This window comes from Galeopterus variegatus, unplaced genomic scaffold, assembly GCF_000696425.1.
Source record: "Galeopterus variegatus unplaced genomic scaffold, G_variegatus-3.0.2 Scaffold29, whole genome shotgun sequence".
Taxonomy (NCBI): domain Eukaryota; kingdom Metazoa; phylum Chordata; class Mammalia; order Dermoptera; family Cynocephalidae; genus Galeopterus; species Galeopterus variegatus.
Genome location: NW_007726140.1, coordinates 574100 through 591885, shown reverse-complemented (window position 1 = coordinate 591885; position 17786 = coordinate 574100). Strand labels below are relative to the sequence as shown.

The window sequence follows — 17786 nt, the reverse complement described above, 5'->3', positions numbered from 1 at the left end:
CCATCTGCCTTTGTGATGGCTTTGTAAATTGCTTCCACTCTTCTAGAAAGCAATCTGGCAATGTGTTTTAAGAGCCATAAAAACGTTCATACTCTTTGACCTAGTAATGCCACATCTGGGATTCTACCATAAGAAACTAATTCAAAATATGGAAATAGCTATATGTTCAAAGGTATACTTCACAGTGTTATTAATAATTCTGAAAAGTTGGAAGCATGTCAACCTGTCAACAACAGAGTTAAATAATTAATGGTGTAGCATCACAACAGAATATTATGCAACTATTGAACTGGAACTATGGAGATTAAAGGGGAAATGCAAATACAAAACAACAGAAACCACTATGAAAAATCATTGGGAAAAAAGTTTAAAAACTGATAGCCATTGTTTTACAGTGGTGAATGTCGGTTTTTTCCCTTTCTATTTCTAAGCTTTTTGTAATACTGTTATAATGCTTCTATAATTAAAATGATTATTTTTAATAATAAAAAAAATGAACTGCACGCCTTTGATCTCAAGGATAAAGAGCCAAGGGACCACATCAAACCATACAGCCTGCTCTCTCACCCAGGGAGGAATGGGGACCATCAGAATTCCCAGGATGTGCAGGCATGGGGGCTCTGCCACACACAGCAGATCATGAACAGCCACCTGGAGGTATTGCGTCCTTGTGAATGATTGCCAAAAAAATGAGTAGTGTTCATCTGCTAACCCCAGTCAATTCCCTTCATTATGAGCATCCCGAGGCAGAGAATTCCCTGAGCGTGCTTCACATGCTGTCAGTTTAGTTATCCATTTAAAAAATTTATATGGGGTCACGTGGGGCTATACAATCATTTGATAAAAGTAACAAGTCCAGATTTTCACATTAAGAGCAATGAAGAATGTGCATGGCAAGAAAGGCAAAAATCACAAAGATAAGGGGAAGAAGCAGAAACAACCTGTCACTTCTAGTGAAGCAGAAGGCTTGGGGCACAGCTTATGTTGCTGCACACGTGTGTGTCTATGGACCAAACATCAAAGGGAGGGCAGGATGGCCTCTCCTGAGCTGATGAGGAGGTGAAGATCCAGGAGGTCAGGGCATGTTCAGACCTCGCAAACATTAACTATCAGATGGAAAATGACTTCAACTTGGGGCCACTTAACACCACATTTGACACAATGTCAGCACTGTGCCCAAACCAGGACTAGCCCTGCCAAGGGAGATCCTAGGGAGCTGCAGGCCAGTTTCAGCCGGCCAGTCTCAGGTGCTGCTCTTGCATTGTCACCCTCACCCTGCACCCGAGCACCTCTTTATACCCCAGGGTCAACAACCAAGCACTTATCTCCCCTCTGAGGCCCTGCCCAGAGAGGCAGCAAAGCAGTTTCAGACACAGGTTTTGAAATCAGACAGATCTGACTTAAAATTCAAGTTTTGTTACTGCTGTGGTTTGAATGCTTGTCCCCTCCAATGCCCATGTTGGAACTTAAATCCCAATATGGTATTTGAAAGGTGTGGCCTCTGGGGGGTGACTGGATTGTGAAGGTTATGCCTTCATGAATGCATTAATCCATTCATGAAGGAGAGAAAGAAAGCACGTGGATGCGCTCTTGCTCAGCCCTTGCTATGTGATAGCCTGCACCACCTCAGGGCTCTGCAGAGAATCACCACCAAGAAGGCCCTTGCCAGATGTGCCTCTTGGACCTTGGAACTCCCAGCCTCCAAAACTGTAAGAAATAAATTTTGTTTCTTTATAAATTACCCAGTTTCAAGTATTCTGTTACAAGCAACAGAAAACTGACTAATAGTTACCCTCCTCTCTGTGTGACCTTAGGAAAATCACTTAATCTCTCTTGAACCTCAGTTTCCTCCTCTATAAAATTTGTTCCTGTGCAATAAGATCATTATAAGGCTTAAATGAAATAGCAAGTGTAAACCCCAGAACATGCCACTTATTAATGCTTAGTAAAAGTTAGCTATATATACCCTGTCTTCTCAGCAGCTGGCGCTCTGCATGTCTTCTTCCTCAACTGGCCCTGCCCATTGAATATGAACAGTGCAGCCCTCCTCTCTATTCCAAGTACTCCCTATACTGACCACACTCCTGAATTCAGTTTGCCTTCTGGAACTAATCCAGGGCCCAAACCAAGACACTCTCATTTCTTAACCATGATCCAATTCCACTTACCTATGAATTTAGCACTACATACACTGAGGAAGCACACAGCAATCATTGCAAAGCTGTACTGCTTAGGTTTAGAAGCCTGCTTGTTCACTTGTTCACGTGACTTTGGTCAAGCTACTTAACCTCTCTGTACCTCATCCTCCCATCTGTAAAACAGAGATAATAATAATGTCTGCCTCCTAGGACTGAGATGAGGATTGAGTATGTTAGGGAAGCTCCGAGAACTATGCTAGCATACAGTCACTGGGCAATTTTGTTTTTAACTTCAATTCCCCAAGTGAATGTTTAGGCCGGAGATATTTGGTTTGCCTCAATCATCCCATATGCTCAAACATCCCAAACAGCTTTGTTACTCTCTGACACTAGCGAGATGTAGGCTGTCTAGAGCAAAGCCTTGCTTTCTACCGTTAGGTCCACAGAGCAGCAGCGGCACTAGCTGGGAGCCCATTAGAAATGCAGACTCTCAGGCCCCACCCACCCCCACTGAAACTGAACCTGCAACTTAACACATTTTGCAAACACAAGTGACCTGGGGTTCTTGTTAAACAACACAAGTCTGGGTGGGGCCTTAGATTCTGCTGTTCTTGGAATCACACTTGGAGGAGCAAGGGTCTAGAGGAAAGTTCCAAAGAGAAAGTGCACCAAGACTGTCACCTTGGTGCACTTGGAAGACTGTCACCTGGAAACCTGTGAGTGGCAAGTAGGGTAGATGGGGCACGACCAATAACTGTGGAAAAGTGCATGTCTATGAAGATAAATGGTTGACAGCACAAGGAACTACTTGGTAAAATTCCAGAGGGTAGAAATCATGTCTTTTCATCTTAGTTTTCTCAGCTGAATGCCTGATCTCTAGGAGATGGTTCACTGAAATCATCTGACACTACCTTTTCCTTTTGTAAAGTCCATCAATTTATCCCCATTGGCAATAAAACTATAATAGTGTTTGTTAATATTACAAAAAACGCAATTGTTTTATATTAGTTGCCCCAGGCCACCCACCCTAACATAATATTTCACTCTACACTTCCTACATGAAGATGATGCAAACCATCCTCAATAGAAGGGAGGGATTTCTGAATTGTTTCCTGTAGGACTGATGCTGACTTTGAAAGACCCATAATGTGGGGTGGGGTGGGGTGGGGTTAGGGGGAAGGGCTAGCAGAACATTCTCCAGAAAACAACAGGCTACGTTTGCTACGTTTTTTAAGAGAACTTGCTGTTGTTACCTGTTGCCATTTTCATTCCAAACTTCCAGGATGTTAAAAACTAAGTATGGCATCAGAAATTAAGTACCGAATTTCTTTAGCCTTTGACATTTTCTTAGTGACACATGTCACTAACCAGCCCCTGGAGGTCAATAACTAGGAAATAACTACAGAGAAGGAGGTAGGGAAAATAATCAAGTAGAGACTAGAAAATTCATACGAACTGATCCCAGAGCCACCTAAAGCCCCCCCGGGGAGCACAGCCTTCGGTTTCTAAGACCTCAGATATGACCAGGTGCCTGTGCCTGTTATCTAGACAATCTGTCTCTCTCATACAAGTGTCCCCTGCCCCATGCCCCACCTCAACAAACACCTGTCACCTTAGTAATTAGCTAAGGGGAGAAATCTGTACAAAAGTAAGAAGTGAGCTATCTTCCCAGTCCCCACACTGTTATAAAATTATCTAAATGTGAATGTCATATCAAACTCAAATGTGCTTCTACTTGGAAACACCAAGGAAAAACAGAACCAGGTAGCCCTTCTAAGTCTTTCTTATAAGTCAAAGGTGAGAGAGGATTTCCACTACGTCACTGTGAATCAGCAACTAAGTATGAATATAAATAGACATAACATCTATACACGCTTATACTATATATACTTCTATGTGCGCACACACACATACACACACACGTGCATACATATATGTACCTCTGCTGTGCCTATATCAAAAAAGGTTTTGGAGTGGGTAAGAAAGTCCTTGTCCTCAACTGCTGGAGTAACTCAATCGTTTTCTGCCCTACAGTGAGGTCTCTAAGAGATACATAGCAGGAAAGCCACCATGGACCATACATCCTTTCTGATGCCACCACTGACAGACTTCCCATTGACAAATATAAAACAAAATAATAACACATTTTAAAATTTTTACATTGAAACGCTCATTTTTGATACAAAATCAAAGCAAGGAAAACACTTATTTCCCCCAAACCCCAAATCTCATCTTTAAACTTTGATGAACTTTCAACCAAATAACCTTAAAGCCCCAGTCCAACACAGCTGACACTGTTAGAGAAGGGAGGATGATAAAAGATACATCACAGTTGTTTTTTTAAACAAACTCCAGGTGCCCAGGAAGGGCTCAGACAAAACATTCCTCCAAACCAAAGAATGCTATGTGGTTCACTCAAAGATGCACCCAGATCTATTAATTTAATGATAAATACACAGGAGGGTAAAAAACATAACTATGCTTGCCAGACAGGTGAGCATCTAAATGAGAAGCCTTCAGGTACTATCAGAAATAGCACAAATGTAAACGTAGTCTTCAGTTTATAAAAGACACTGCCATCAAACCCAGAAAGTGACCTGGAGATTGTAATCAAGGCATGCAAATAGTATCTTTACTCTATATACCTAAATGCAAGGCTCTGCAGAGTAAACTAGATCTATCTATTATAGCAACCAGCACTAAAGTGTATGAATGTGTACATAAAGATGTGAAAATAGTTTTTCCACCACAAATAAACTAAATAGAAGAGATTCCCTTCACATGTGAGGAATACACTCCAGCAATCCCAATTGATAAGGACACCCTGAGAAAAGACACTTTTGTATCTTTTGTGATGGTAAAAATCTTAATTAGGGCACAAAGAACAAGGTATCAGAGAGAAATTAGAGCATTGGTCCTACACCTTGACCATACATTAGAATCATCTCAGAAGCTAAAAATCCTGTGGCAGATGGCAGGACATGCACCTGGGGACCTCACAAGCCACAGCCAGCTCTTGCCCTTGGTGCTACAACAGGTAGTCCACTACGGCCACCATCACAGCCACTTCTGCCACAAGGGTGGTTTGTAGCTGCAGCAGCAGCCACCACCACTGTGCAGGTGGCCCACAGACAACTTGACTGCATTGACACAGGAGAGTCACCAGTGGAGCCCAGGGAAAGAGGTGAGTAAGCACAGACCCATGACCCAGTGGCCCAACCCACACGTGGTAGCACACGTAGGAGTGGGAGGTATACGCGCAGCCCACAAGACTGCCTTGGTTCAAATAAAGACACACGTGGGCCGACCACGTGGCTCACTCGGGAGACTGCGGTGCTGGGAGCGCCGAGGCCGTGGGTTCGGATCCTATATAGGGATGGCCGGTGAGCTCACTGGCTGAGGGCGGTGCGGGCGACACCACACCAAGGGTTGCGATCCCCTTACCGGTCACAAAAAATAAATAAATAAATCAAGACACACGTGGAACCTGTAGAGACCAAGATACTCAAATAGAGTAAGGAAGAAAATTCCCATTCACAACCAACACATCCCCCAACCAGGGGAAGCAAGGACCCAGAAGAGGCCTCTGCCTGTAGGAAAGAGGAAAGAGAAACTCAGCCCAGGGACACATATTCAGTATACTCCAGTGCACCCATCAGGGTCACAGGACACTAGCCAGGTGCCAACAAGCCCACCAGGGTCACCCACCCAAGCCAAAGAGCAACAGGGCACCCAGGCACTTCTACCAAGAACTCAAGAGCTTATCCACATCCTTAATGAACCCAAACAGAGTCACTAACCTTGGAAAGGAATCACAAAGTGCCCCAGTGCCTAGGCCACAGAGGCAATCATATGCAACTCCAACACAATAGGGCCAAGGTACTCACATGGAGACTACACTACTGTGTCTACCTGGAACCAATACCAAAACAGTGAACATAAAACACATCTACAGGATGAAGTCTCTATCCTCAAAGCCCACTCCAGAGTAACAAAAGAAGCAACTGCTCTACCAGATGAACATCAAAGTAGATAACATCAAAGTAGAGATACTAGAAATACGAAAAATCAAAAAAATATACCACCACCAAAGGAATACAACAATTCTCAAATACCAGATCCCATAGAGCAGAAAAACTTTGGAATGACTGAAAAGGAATTCTTAGTAACAATCTTAAGAAAACTCAGTGAGCTGCAAGAAGACTCAGATGACACAATGAAACAAACAAAAATATCCAGGATATGAAGGAAGAAATTTACAAACAGATTAATACCTTAAAAAAGAATGTAGCAGAACTCCTGGAACTGAAGTATTCATTCAAGGAAATAAAAAACACAACCAAGAGCTTCAGCAGCAGGTTAGAGCAAGGAGAAGAGAGAATTTCGGATCTTGAAGATATTCTTCAAAATAATCCAGGCAATGAAAAGAAAGAAAAAAGAGTTTAAAAAGTGAAGGAAGAGCAGCACCAGCCAGCAGAACTGCGCAGCTCCACGTAGCCCCCTCACCCCGCCGCCTCGGACCAAGGCAGGTGAGCTGGGGAGCTCCGGACCCTGCCCTGCATCCTGAACTGGCACCACGCAGGTGAGGCTGCCGGTGGTGGCCAGCAGCAACACCAGCCAGTGGAACAACACAGCTGGATGCGGCCCCTCATCCAGCCTCAGATCCAGCGGGGAGCACCAGCCTGCGGATCCAACACACAGAGTTTGGCCCAGCAGAATTCCACGGTGCTAGGGGCTCATTCTATGACCACAGAGTCTCGAACAGGAACCAAGGTGGTTTAACATAAACACCACCACACCTACTGTCAAGAAAGACAATTCACCCCCCACAGTAGCAACAAGGACCACTCCACAGCCAACTTCAGTGTAATAGAAGAAGCAAACCCCCTACCAAATGACCAAGCATCAGCAAAAAATACTAGAAGTACAGACAATCAAGAAGAAATGACACCACTGAAAGGATACAGTAATGCCACAAAGTCAGACTCCACAGAACAGGGAATCCTTGAAATGTCTGAAAAAGAATTTCGAGCAATGATCTTAAGAAAACTTGAAGAAATAAAGGAAGACTTAATGAGAGAACACAATGAAACAAGAAAAAACATCCGGAATATGAAGAAGGAAATCTACAAAGAGATTAATGCCATAAAACAGAGTGTAGCAGAACTTCCAGAAATGAAAGACTCACTCAATGAAATAAAAAACACAACTGAGAGCTTGAGCAGGAGGGTAGAGCAAGCAGAGAAAGAGTTTCAGAGTTTGAAGATAGTCTTTTTGAAATAACTCAGGCGGACAAAAAAAGGAAAAAAGAATTAAAAATAATGAGGAAAACCTAAAGAGATAGCAGACAACCTCAAGCGCACTAACATCCAAATTGTGGGTATTCCTGAAGGGCAGGAGAAGGGAAAAGGTATTGAAAACCTACTCAAGGAAATAGTAACAGAAAACTTCCCAGGTGTAGGGCGAGATACAGACCTTCAGATTCAGGAAGCTCAAAGGTCCCCAAACAGATTCAACCCAAAAAGATCCTCCCCAAGACATATTATAGTTAAATTCACAAAGTTCAAAGACAAACAGAGAATTCTACATGCAACAAGAGAAAAGCATCAGGTCACTTATATGGGAACCCCATCAAACTAACAGCTGACTTCTCATCCAAAACCCTACAGACCAGAAGAAAGTGGAATGATATATATTCAAACTACTGAAAGAAAAAAGCTGCCAGCCAAGAATTCTTTACCCAACAAGGCTCTCCTTCAGAAATGAGGCAGAAAGTGCATTTTCCAGACAAACAAAAGTTGTGGGAGTTCACCACCACATGACCAGCAATGCAAGAAATTCTCAAGAGAGTCATTCATCTGGAATCTGAATAACAATGACCACCATCACAAATACACAAGAAAGAGCAAAACCCATAGTTAAAACAAAAATGTCAGCAAGAAAGAAAAAGAAGCTAAATCATTCCACCTTAAATTCCCAACTCACATTGAAGAAGAGAAATAAAAGGGGAAATAATGATCAAAAGATATTTAAACCACCTAAACAAGTAGCAATTAAATGACAGGAATTAAACAACACTTCTCAATAACTACTCTGAATGTGAATGGACTAAACTCCCCATTCAAAAGACACAGACTAATTGACTGGATTAAAAAGCTAGACCCAAGTACACGCTATCTTCAAGAGACCCACCTCACCTGTAAAGACACTCATAGACTAAAAGTGAAGGGATGGAAAAAGATATACCACGCAAATGGAAACCAAAAACAAGCAGGAGTAGCTATTCTTATATCGGACAATATAGACTTTAAACCACAAAACATCAAAAAAGACAAAGAGGGCCACTATATAATGATAAATAGAACTATCCAGCTAGAAGACATAAACAATCATAAATATGTATGCACCCAATACCGGAGCACCCAGATATATCAAGCAAACACTCGTAGACCTAAAGAAGGAAATAGGACCTAATACATTAATAGTGGGTGATCTGAACAACCCTCTCTCAGTATGGGACAGGACTTCCAGGCAACAAGTCAACAAAGAGACACAGGATCTAATCTACACCCTAGACCAACTGGACTTGGCAGATATATACAGAACATTTCACCCAACATCTAAAGAATACATTTTCTTCTCATCAGCTCGTGGTACATTCTCCAGGACAGACCACATATTAGGTCACAAATCTAGTCTCAGCAAACTTAAAAAATTTAAATCATTACAACAATCTTTTCAGACCACAATGGACTAAAACTGGATATAAACAATAAGCAAAGTGCTGGAAGCTATACAAATACACAGAAAATAAATAATAGGTTCCCGGTGGGCCGGCCCGGTGGCGCACTGCTACAGTGCGCCGCTTGAGAGCGCGGTGGCATTCCCGCCAAGGGTTCGGATCCCACATACAGACCGGTTCCCGCTCACTGGCTGAACGAGGTGCGGGAGCAACACCGAGGGTTGCGATCCCGTTGCTGGTCCCGGTCTGGTACGGGTGCGACACTGAGGGTTGCGATCCGTTGCCGGACACGAAAAAAGACAAAAAGGAAAAAAAAAAATAAATAAATAAAAAATAATAGGTTCCTGAATGACAGACGGGTCTAAGAAGAAATTAAACAGGAAACCAAAAAATTTCTAGAAACTAATGAAAATAAAGATACATCATACCAAAACTTGTGGGATACTGAAAAAGCAGTACTAAGAGGCAAATTTACTGCAGGAAATGTTTTTATCAAAAAAATGGAAAGACTACAAATAAACAACCTAACACTATGCCTCAAAGAACTTGAAAAACAACAATCCAAACCTAAAGGGAGTAGATGGAAAGAAATAATTAAGATCAGAGCAGAACTAAATGAAATAGAGACTAAAAAAACAATAGAAAAGATCAACAAAACTAAAACTTGGTTTTTCGAGAAGATAAACAAAATAGACAAACCATTAGCTAGATTAACAAAAAAAAGGAGAGAGAAGATCCAAATAACAAAAATCAGAAATGAACAGGGAGACATTACAACTGACACCACAGAAATACACTCATTAGAGACTCTTATAAACAACTGTATGATAACAAATTTGGAAATCTGAAAGATATGGATAAGTTTCTAGACATATATAAATTACCAACACTGAAAAAAGAAGAGAGAGAAAACCTCAACAGACCAATAACAAGCAAGGAGATTGAAGCGGTAATTAGCAATCTTCCAACAAAATAAGTCCAGGTCCAGATGGCTTTACAGCTGAATTCTATCAAACTTTTAAAGAGGAGTTAATACAAATTCTCATGAAACTATTCCACACAGTTGAAACAGATGCTATGAGGCCAACATAACTCTGATACTAAAACCAAATAAAAACACAACAAACAAAGAAAATTATAGGTCAATATCGTTGATGAACCTAGATGCTAAAATCCTCAACAAAATATTATAAATTAGAATACAGCAACATATTTAAAAAATTATACACTATGATTAAGTGGGATTCATCCCAGGGATGCAAGGATGGTTCAACATACAAAAGTCAACAAATGTGATAAATCACATCGACAAGCTCAAGGACAAAGACCATATGATTAACTCAATAGATGCTGAAAAAGCATTTGACAACATTCAACATTGCTTCATGATAAAGACTCTCAACAAATTAGGTACAGAAGGAAAATATCTTAACACAATAAAAGCCATTTATGACAAGCCCACTGCCAGTATTATTCTGAATGGGGGAAAAATTGAAGGCCTTCCCCTTAAGGACAGGAACAAGACAAGAATGTCCACTCTCACCACTTCTATTCAACATAGTACTGGAGGCACTACCTAGAGCAATCAGGCAAGAGAAAGAAATAAATGGAATCCAGATTGGAAAAGATGAAGTTAAACTTTCTCTATTTGCAGATGACATGATACTATATATAGAAAAACCTAAAGACTCCATCAGAAAACTTCTAGAGCTGGTTAATAACTTCAGTAATGTTGCAGGATACAAAATAAATGCCCCCAAATCGGTAGCATTTATATACTCAAACAATGAATTAACAGAAAGAGAAATAAAGTAAGCCCATTTACAATTGTCACCAAAAAAATATGATACCTAGGGATCAATTTAACCAAGGAGGTGAAAGACATCTACAATGAGAATTACAAACCACTTCTGAAAGAAATTAAAGAAGACACAAAAAGATGGAAAGATATTCCATGCTCCTGGATTGGAAGAATTAACATTGTGAAAATGTCTATACTACCCAAAGCGATCTACAGATTCAATGCAATCCCCATCAAAATACCAATGACATTCTTCACAGAAATGGAAAAAACAATCTTACCTTTCATATGGAACAACAGAAGACCCTGAATAGCCAAAGCAATCCTGAGCAAAAAAAAAAAACAAAGCCAGAGGCATAACTCTGCCTGACTTCAAACCATACTACAAAGCTGTTGTAACCAAAACAGCATGGTACTGGTATAAAAATAGACATTCAGACCAGTGGAGTAGAATTGAGAACCTAGAAATCACTCCTCAGGCTTAAAGCCATCTGATATTAGACAAAGGCAACAAAAATCTACACTGGGGAAAAGATTGTCTCTTCAACAAGTGGTGCTGGGAAAACTGGATATCCATATGCAGAAGAATGAAACTAGATATGCACCTCTCACCATACACTAAAATCAACTCAAAATGGATTAAAGACCTAGGTATAAGACCTGAAACTGTAAAATTACTAAGGGAAAATATAGGTGAAACACTTCAGCAGTTATGTCTGAGCACAGGCTTCATGAACATGAGCCTGAAAGCACAAGCAGCAAAAGAAAAAATAAACAAATGGGACTATATCAAACTAAAAAGTTTCTGCACAGCAAAAGAAACAATCAACAGAGTGAAAGGACAACCTACAGAGTGGGAGAAAATTCTTGCCAACTATGCATCCGACAAGGGACTAATATCCAGAATATACATAGAACTCAAACAAGAATACAGTAAAAATATAAATGACCCAATTAAAAAATAGGCAAAGGAGCTGAATAGGCATTTTTCAAAGGAAGACATACAAATGGCCAATAGATACATGAAAAAATGCTCAACATCACTAGTTGTTAGTGAAATGCAAATTAAAACCACATTGAGATACCACCTCACTCCAGTTAGACTGGCTATAATCAAGAAAATGGTAAATAACAAATGCTGGCAAGGGTGTGGAGAAAAGGGAACACTGCTGCACTGTTAGTGGGACTGTAAATTAGAACAACCACTTCGTAAAATAATTTGGAGGTGATTTAGTCCTTTTTATGTTGCTATAACAGAAATACCTGAGACTGGGTAATTTATAAGGAAAAGAGGTTTCTTTGGCTTATGATTCTGGGACAGCTGTATCTTGCATGGGCCTCAGGGTGCTTCTACTCATGGTGGGAAGTGGCAGGCAGCTGGCAGGTACAAGCAGATCACATGGCGAGAGAAAGCAAGAGAGAGAGAGAAGGTGCCAGGGTCTTTTTAAGCAACAAGCTCTCACGGGAACTAATAGAGCGAGAACTCACTCATTAATCCCCCCTACCCCAGGGAGAGCATTAATCCATTCAGGAGGGATCCGCCCCCATGACTCAATCAGTTTCCAACACTGCCACATTGGAGATCAAATTTCCACATGAGTTTTGGAGGGGACAACACATCCAAACTCCATCAGAAGGTTTCTCAAACAACTACAGATAGATCTTCCATATGATCCAGCAATTCCATTAGATCTTCCATATGATCCAGCAATTCCATTAGATCTTCCATATGATCCAGCAATTCCATTAGATCTTCCATATGATCCAACAATCCCTCTTCTGGGTATATATCAGAGGAATGGAAATCATCATGTCGAAGAGATACCTGCACTCCCATGTTTATTGCAGCTCTGTTTACAATAGCCAAAATATGGAACCAACCTAAATGCCCATCAATAGATGATTGGATTAGGAAACTATGGTATATATACACTATGGAATACTACTCTGCCACAAAAAGGAATGAAATTCTGCCATTAACAGCAAAATGGACAAACTTAGAGAAAATTATGTTAAGTGAAATAAGCCAGGCACAGAAGGAGAAATACTGTGTGTCCTCACTTATAAGTGGAAGCTAAAAAAAAATAAAGAGATAAAAAAGCAAAGAAAGATACAACAATCACAATAATTTGTTGAACTTTCAAAAGGAGAGAAAAAAACTGAGGCCAACAGAGGTGGGAAAGGGGAAGGTGGGGTTTTAGCAAGAAACTGGTAAAGGGCCACAAAAAATGATTACAATGTATAAGGTTGAATATACTAATTATCCTCGTTTGAGCATCACATATTACATATAGCTATTGATATTCAACAATGTTCCCCACAGATATGTACAATCAATTACGTTTCAATAAAAAAATAAAAATAAAAATCCTCATGGCCTAGGCATACATCAGGATCAGTTAGATGAGAATCTCTGCAGATGAAGCTCTGGCAGCATTATTTTTTAAAGCTACCCAGGTGGACTGCAGTGTACAGCCATGGTCATAAATCAAAATTTGAGATTATTCTGAAGATAACTTCTAGATCAAAGAGTTTATCTTAGCATAAATGCAGGCCCTTGATCCTCTGGGATGAGAAGTCTTTGTCTACAACTACAATGGTGTACGGTACAAGCCATCCACCCCCAACTCTGAGATGGGAGCTGAGGACCATGCACATACGGTCTCCCCACTTAAAATGCAACTCTGATGAGGCAGGGTCCAGGAGGCCCATCATCTGTAGTTTCAGGGGACACCTCCTTGAAGCAGGGTGAGAGGCTTTGGAGACATGGACTGACACACAGGCCCTGCTGAGCCAGCATTACCTAGGGATAGTGCTATTTTCAGAATGCTTTACAGCCCTGTTTTGATTTTTTCAGGGAGAAAGCACACCCTCTTAACAAAATATATAGAGAGAAATGGATACGTTTCTCAGCTGTTGCTCCTCTGCTGATAAAGCTGGAAAATTCACTTTAACTGAATTTTAAAAAGGCCTCAATAATTACCACTGATACTCTCTAGGCTTCCCTCTGTCTAAATCAGGCTTTAGACACTTTTGCCTGATTTTATTTGAAAGCAAACTTCAGATAGGGATGGGTAGAGTGAAGATGGATTAAAAAACTCCACTGGAATCAATGCATATTTATTCAAAAACTTAAAAGGCAAAATTCTGCCTAAGAAACTTAAATAAAAAGAAAGTCAAACAAACTGCAGAAATTTTTTAAGATAATGTTAAGGAACATTTTTAAAGTGTAAACTTGGAAAGGCAAGAAAGAACCATACAAAGTTATAGAAAGATTAATATTTTTTTAAAAAGCACTTTTATTTGAAAAAAAACAAAAAAAACCACTAACTCTAAGAGTGCTTCACAACATGAACTCTAAAGGCAGGTTTTGAATCCAGGCTCTGATGCTATCAGGCAGGGGCCCCTGAATCATGTCCTTTAGCCTCCTGTGCCTCATCTTACCTGTATGTCACAGGAGTTAACTTTCTGGAGTCGGGTTGGCGAATTCAAATCCAGATCTGCACGTTAGCTATGTAAACTCACTTAATCTCTCTGCACCTCCCTTCCTTCTCTTTAACACTGAAAGACAAATACCTACCTTCTATGTCAAGAAATTAGAACTCCTGTGCACTGCTGGTCAGAATGTAAAATGGTGCAGCCACTGTGGAAAACAGTACGGAGGTTCCTAAAAAATTAAACATAGCATTACCATATGATCCAGCAATTCCATTTCTGGGTATATACTCAAAAGAACTGAAAGCAAGGACTCAAACAGACACCTGTACACCTATTTTTATAGCAGCACTATTCACAATAGCCAAAAGATGGAAGTAACCCAGGTGTCCATCAACAGATGAATTGATAAACAAAATGTGGTACATACATACAATGGAATATTATTCAGCCTTAAAAAGGAAGGAAATTCTGATACTTGCTACAACATGGATGAAACATGAAGACATTACGCCAAGTGAAATAAGCCAGTCACAAAAGGATAAACAGTATGACTGTACTCATATGAAGTACTTAAATTCATAGACACGGAAAGTGGAAAGGTGGGTGCCAGGGGCTGGGGGGAGGTGGAATGGCGAGTTACTACCTAAGAGTACAGAGTTTCAGTTTGGGAAGATAAGAAAGTTGTGGACATGGATGGAGGTGATGGCTGCACAACAATGTAAACGTGCTTAATGCTTATGAACTGTACATTTAAAAGTGGTTAAGATGATAATTTTTATGTCTCGTATATTTCACCACAATAAAAAAGATAAAAATTAAAAGCTAAGAAAGAATAGTTCCTAGAGTTGCAGTAAGGAGTAAACACACATGAAGTGTCTAGAGCATGCCTGGCAGAGTAAGCCATCCATAGATATCAGCTCCTACCTTTTTTTCCTGCCTTTGAAGCTCCCTGCAGTCCCCACCATCATAGTTTTCATGAAAAGATGATCACTGACTAGACCGATCCTCCCCCTTGGATCTGTAAACCTTCTGCAGTGAGACATTTCCAGCCCTGGGCTTCTTTTAGCAAAAATGCTACTTCATTTTGACAAAACTTCTACTGCAATCGGATGAAGATGAAGAAGCCACTTAATTTCTGAACCGAGTCTTTACACACATTACATGAAGCAGAGATGACAGAAATGACCACATAGAGAACAACTGATTTTACTGTCTTTATGTCCTAAATGGTTTGTTAATAATTTTGACCCAACAGTAGGCTGATCAACTAAGACCATCACATACATCTGATAGTGGGGAGGAGAGAAGAAAGTCCCCCTGCTATTCATATGTATTCTTTCATTTTTTATCACAACCAAGATGTTTTACTTCTCTGCTTGATCCTTTTAAAATATTTTATTATAAAAGTTCCAAGCACACACAAAAATAGAGGTTAACTAGCCCCATGTAACAAGCTTTACAACCAACTGTAACCCTTTTGACTCTAAACCCTCAAAAAAAAAAAAAATTAGAATAAAAACACCACAACAGCTCCATTTCATCTCTAACAAAGTCACCATCATCATCATCACTATTTTTCTTTACTCTTAGAAGTTCTTTTTTGATATCATTTCACCTCCTTTCATTTCTTACTTTGAAACTACAAATAATTCAATATCTACCTTGCCGTGGTTATTGCAAGGATACAATATAGAAAGTGCATAACCTGGTGTCTGGCATGTATTATGCTCCTGAGAAATATTAGTTTCCCATAGACCACTGCCTTGCTCCACTCCCAAGACCGACAGACACACACACACACCACACATATCCTTCTCCATTCTTTGTCCCTTACTTCTTTCCCTTCCTAAACACTGATCCTGGCTTCCTTCCTTCCCCCTCTGCCTCCTTCTAAACCAGGGATCCCAAACTCAAATGCCTAATCATAAATCCAATCACCAAGAAGACCCCAAATATAAGACAAATATAGTAAGTTTTGAAATTGAACTGATGAATGCATTTTGCTTTTAGAGTACCAGTCTCCAAATTAAAAATATAAAACATACCTAATTGAGTGTCTATTTATTATTTGTGACCACACAGAAAAATCAGGCTAGACACTGGGTTGTATAAGAATCACAAACAGGAGTTCCTATGCAGGTCATTCTTGTGTGTGTGTGTGTTTATATCTTAAACATTAAACTTCTTTTCTGATGATCCAAGGAGTTTTATACACTAATGAGATTCATTTCCTTGCAGTAGTTCTCACCTGTGGCAAGCCTGCCACCTCTAATTGTTTTAAAAGGAATGCTAATCACCCAATCAATCATGCCCTTGACCTTCAGCCTTCACAGCCACTTTGCTGTGATCAAAATGGGCTCTAAAAATTCATGTAACAGTTCTGTTGTCCTCCAGCTCCAAAATGCCAATGATGGGAGTATAATTTGGGCATACCCACTGACAATTGAAAAAGTGGCACGTGGAGTTTCTAATTTGTCTTCTACCGAGATTCTTTAAATAAAACTAAATATCTATGATATTATTAAGTGATAATTTTCTTCCATTTGAGTTTTAAAAACTTATAAATCATCCAAGTTTCTATGTAGTGAATCTAGTCTCTTCACCACAAAAATTACTTGGCCCAGTTTTGGCTTTAAATAACTTATCTTCCTCTATGCAAAGATACAGAATCGCCAAGCAATAATCCTTCCGATCTCCCATCCTCCCCTTCTAGCACATATGCAATTTTAACTGCATCGTTGCCCATCTTTCCTGCTTCATCCTATGTCACAAGAGGAAGCTTTCTTCTTCCCTTGGCCAAAGTCTCATGGCTCATTCACTTCAGCACATAAAAATGCTCAAATTTCTCCCTCTGAAACAAAAAGCACCCCCTGTCTTGACAACCCCGTCCAGTCAAAGCCCCCTCTTTCATGGCCTCATCTTCTTTCCCAAGAAGGCGCTGAGAGTTAAACATTAAACACTTGTTTTCAGGTTCTCATCCTTCACTTCTCAACCCAATGAATTCTAGGCTCTGATCCACTGTTCCACTGCAGCTATTTCCAAGTGTCCTATTTACTCAATCCAATAGCAACTTTTCAAAGCTTATCTTACTTGAACTCTCTGCGGCATGAGACACTATTCATTGCGTCCTCTTTGAAACTGAATCTGTTCCTTCCCTCAGGTTCTAGGGCCTCTCTTCTGGCCTTACTACCATCTCTTTGAACACCTCTATCAGTCTCCATCAAGGATCCCCATTCTCTAATCATCCCTATCAGTGAGTGACCCCAGAGTTCCATATTTGGCCCACTTCTCTTCTCCCTCTACTAATCTTTTCTTGGTCTCATCTACCTTCAAATATGATTGAATTTGACTGCCAATTACATGCCAAGGTCCCACAAATCTCTGTATTTCCAATGCCGGTCTCCCTCAGGACCTCTGATCTATGCACCTGTCTATGAAGGACTTCCCCCCACTCGGGGGTCCCTCAGGCATTGTTAAGACTGGCCCAAAAGCAAGAATCTTATCTGTTGGGAAGGCTCATCTCGTAAAGACCAGGAGGCAGAGATCGATGCAATCAGCAGGAGGTTTTTATTTTCAGCATGCTGAAGGTCGCCCCATTTTCAGGACAGAAGCGGCCCCGAGCTCTTAACTCAAGCATCTTTTATACAGTTTGGTAGGCAGGCTTTGG

General features: G+C 40.5%; 1 protein-coding gene across 2 annotated transcripts in view; it reads right to left on the bottom strand.

Annotated features, from left to right (window-relative positions):
* The window catches only part of FARS2 (phenylalanyl-tRNA synthetase 2, mitochondrial), a 540429-nt gene that overhangs the window by 480237 nt on the left and 42406 nt on the right, over positions 1-17786 (bottom strand). The window contains exon 2 of one of the 2 annotated variants that reach the window (XM_008569880.1): positions 14262-14348. The exons of the other annotated variant lie outside the window; for it this stretch is intronic. The gene's annotated coding sequence lies outside the window, so the exon portion shown is untranslated. The remainder of the gene's footprint in view (positions 1-14261; positions 14349-17786) is intronic. 2 annotated transcript variants of the gene reach the window in all.